A 3977-nucleotide genomic window follows, 5' to 3' on the forward strand; every position below is an offset into this window, starting at 1 on the left:
CACCCAGGGTACAGTGGCGGCTGGTGGGAGGAGCTATAGGAGGACAGGCTCATTGTAATGGCTGGTGGGAGGAGCTATAGGAGGACAGGCTCATTCTAATGGCTGGTGGGAGGAGCTATAGGAGGACGGGCTCATTGTAATGGCTGGTGGGAGGAGCTATAGGAGGACGGGCTCATTGTAATGGCTGGTGGGAGGAGCTATAGGAGGACAGGCTCATTGTAATGGCTGGTGGGGGGAGCTATAGGAGGACGGGCTCATTGTAATGGCTGGTGGGAGGAGCTATAGGAGGACGGGCTCATTGTAATGGCTGGTGGGAGGAGCTATAGGAGGACGGGCTCATTGTAATGGCTGGTGGGAGGAGCTATAGGAGGACAGGCTCATTGTAATGGCTGGTGGGAGGAGCTATAGGAGGACGGGCTCATTGTAATAGCTGGTGGGAGGAGCTATAGGAGGACGGGCTCATTAATGGCTGGTGGGAGGAGCTATAGGAGGACGGGCTCATTGTAATGGCTGGTGGGAGGAGCTATAGGAGGACGGGCTCATTGTAATGGCTGGTGGGAGGAGCTATAGGAGGACGGGCTCATTGTAATGGCTGGAATGGAATAAAAGAAACGGAGTAAAACGTTTCCATGTGTTTGTGTTTGATACCGTTCCATTTATTCCATTCCAGCCATTACAATGAGCCTGTCCTCCTATAGCTCCTCCCACCAGCCATTACAATGAGCCTGCCCTCCTATAGCTCCTCCCACCAGCCATTACAATGAGCCTTTCCTCCTATAGCTCCTCCCACCAGCCATTACAATGAGCCCGTCCTCCTATAGCTCCTATAGCTGTATATAGATGAGGCGGCATAATAAATGCTGTTCACCATAGGTCCTAGGGGAAGAGGCTAGGGGCCAAATTACCTGCTGTTCACCGTAGGCCCTTTCCTAGGGGAAGAGACCAGGGGTCTAAATGGAATAAGGCTGTGGATGAAAAGCTCATACCTGCTGTTCACCGTAGGCCCTTTCCTAGCGGAAGAGACCAGGGGTCTAAATGGAATAAGGCTGTGGATGAAAAGCTCATACCTGCCATTCCCTGAGACGACGGAGTTGAAATTTGGACGCTGCCGGACTTTTCTCTGTACCCGGGTGGCTGAATTGGTCTGTGTCATAGCTGAAGAAGACATACATATGCTAAGAGAAAGCTTTGTATTGTACGGGAAAATGCTGTCTAGCAGGATATGCAAAGTATTGTCAATTGCTCGACAACAACAAAAAAGAAACTTAAAGCGGCAATCAGCAGTTGAAACAATAACAAATCGTTCTTCATGCCCCTGTTTTGGTAGAAAGGTAAGGGAGGAAGCTGGAGAAATGTAACCAATCTCAAATTCATAGAGATATGATTGCAAGGACTGACCATCCATGATATCAAAAGTATAGTTTTAACCATGCTTTGAGGCTATCAAATGTTAGTTTCAATTTACAAACACTGGAGTGAAACAAGCTTGTATTCTGGGTTCTGATGGGGTATGACAGTTGAACTAAGCTCATAAGGAATTTATAAGTTTTATTCTTCAAGAATCAATAGGTACATATCTGTCAAGCCCTGACCGTAGAGATCATTTTTATGTCTTTATTTTGGTTTGGTCAGGGCGTGAGTTGGGGTGGGCATTCTATGTTTTTGTGTTCTATGTTTTCTATTTCTGTGTGTTTGGCCGGGTGTGGTTCTCAATCAGAGGCAGCTGTCTATCGTTGTCTCTGATTGAGAACCATACTTAGGTAGCCTGTTCCAATCTGTGTTTTGTGGGTAGTTGTTTTCTGTTTTTGTGTCTGCACCAGACAGAACTGTGTCGTTCGGTGTTGTTTTGTTATTCAGTGTTCAGTTCTATTAAAATATCATGAACACTTACCACGCTGCGCTTTGGTCCACTTCTTCAAACAGCGGTGACAATATCATTATGTCCAAAACGTGATGAATAAACTGATCAATTCAATCCATAGTGCAGAAGACCTGTCTTGTAGGGCAGTTGACATTTAAAGGTCATTTACAATTGAGCCAAAATATGCAGCGTCTACGTGAATGCAGTCTCCGCAAACGTGGTCACATTGTCTTTAAATGTCAATCGCGCTAAAGCCTAGATCTTCCACACTATGGATTGAATCATACCCCAAATGCCAAAACTCAACCCCGGTGTTCCCTCTTTATGCTACTGGCTACTTTCTCTGTCACATCACACTGTATGTGGTGGGATGAGGGACAAAACAGTCCATAATTGGGAGAGATTATGAATTTATAATAAGAAAAAGTTGGTTTGTTTTTCCGCTGCACGTTTCCAAACGTTTTGCTACAGCGTTACCTAATGAATACGGCCCTGTGTGGAGTCTACCTGTGAAGTCTAACGTGTAGCTGGTGCTCCCCACAGTGAAGTGGAAGGTCCCCTGAGGTCTGAGGATGTACTGTCGTTCCACATCACCACTACTGACTGAGGACGAGCCCTGACCTGGACCCTGGGGTCGGGAGAAAGGGGGGGTGAGCAGAAAGAGAGAGAAATTAAATATGCAGGGAGAATTTCATTTTTATTTAATTCCAATTTAAAACGTATTATAGGACCATTTGGGAGTTTTCAGATTCACTCACCAAAGAACCGTACTCACGCCATATCAGATCGTCTTTGAAATACCACCCGATGTCTTCACTTTGAGCCTGAGGTAGGAACGTGAGTCGCCGTACACTCATGGCAGCATTTTGAGCCTCAATCTGATCCAAATCTATATAGACCTTCCTAGAATAGACAGAGCAGAAAGGCTACACACACAACCCACCTGTTTGTTCAAACACAAATGTCAGAACTTAGGTTACTGAACTATTGTTTAACATATAACAAATACATAATCAGATTCGAGGTTTGAGTCTTAATTCTCTAAAAATGCTTCCTCTCCTGTTCACCTCCTTGAACCAATATTATCTATCAAGGAAAGGGGACAAGGAATGAACACTATTCAAGACTATTGGGATGCAGCCTGTATAAAATAAATTGGCACTAAACATATGTACACTGGCCCCATGTGTGATGGTAGATGTTCATTCCTTTGGCCCCAGGCTGGCAGTAGTGGGTCTCGATCACATGGTCATTGCCAATACTAAGCCATCTCTCTCCTTCATACAGCTGCCACTCAACGTGGCTCCCCCTGGCTGTCGAAATAGGAATAGCAATTGTGTGTCATCTGTTGCAGTTGCCCCCTTTGCACTGATCTAAGGTCAGTTTCTGTAGTTCTTTCCCTTTAACTTACCTGAGGCAGACTGACTAGATGTGCTCTGCTCATAGTTCTCTTCCTCCTCCTCCACTTCCTTCAATAAGGATTAGACCGGTAATAAACAATTATGAAACTATTTCCTATAAATAATGTACATCTACAGAATGATATACCGGCAGGTCTATGAGCTCTTATTCATTGTTAAGTACTTGATTTTTTGCTATGGCCGATTTATTGCTCAAGTAGTCAGCTGTGACATCAGCATTAGGCATTTGACAATATAATGTTTTGTTGGTGTGTTATTGACAATAGTCTATGCAAACAATAATGCAACTGAGAAATGTTGACCTGTAATGCTCGTAAACTTACCAGATAACTATTGCCAAACCTGCGCAATGACACTGTAAATAACAGATATTAAACGTAATCATTATAACAAAGTGAAAAATTATCTAGTCAATGACGAGCCGATTTGCTTGCTTTTAGTACAAAAAAAAACTCCCAAAAGATGAAATGGGTATTAAATCATGTCTAGAAAAGTTGAAAGGCTAGTTATTTAAATATAATAGTCAAATGGTTGTATATAAATAACACTTCTTCTTCATTCGTCTTTACACATCAGTCATGACTTTCTTTTGTCCTGCTTTCGCTTTCATTTCTTGGGCATGACGAGCGCGGCTCTGTTTCGCATAAAACATACCGTTTCAGATTGGAGAAAGAAAAATAAAGATGAACAAAGGG

General features: G+C 43.7%; 1 long non-coding RNA gene across 1 annotated transcript; it reads right to left on the minus strand.

Annotated features, from left to right (window-relative positions):
- Window positions 1-986: 986 nt before the first annotated feature.
- On the minus strand, window positions 987-3877 carry LOC118938823 (uncharacterized). The gene is made up of 4 exons (XR_016486867.1): window positions 3273-3877; window positions 2620-3174; window positions 2369-2489; window positions 987-1155 (listed from the first exon to the last, which is right to left on the minus strand). It is a non-coding gene; the product is annotated as an uncharacterized LOC118938823 (long non-coding RNA).
- Window positions 3878-3977: the final 100 nt, after the last annotated feature.

This window comes from Oncorhynchus mykiss, chromosome 15, assembly GCF_057628025.1.
Source record: "Oncorhynchus mykiss isolate SJ-2025 chromosome 15, ASM5762802v1, whole genome shotgun sequence".
Lineage (NCBI taxonomy): Eukaryota > Metazoa > Chordata > Actinopteri > Salmoniformes > Salmonidae > Oncorhynchus > Oncorhynchus mykiss.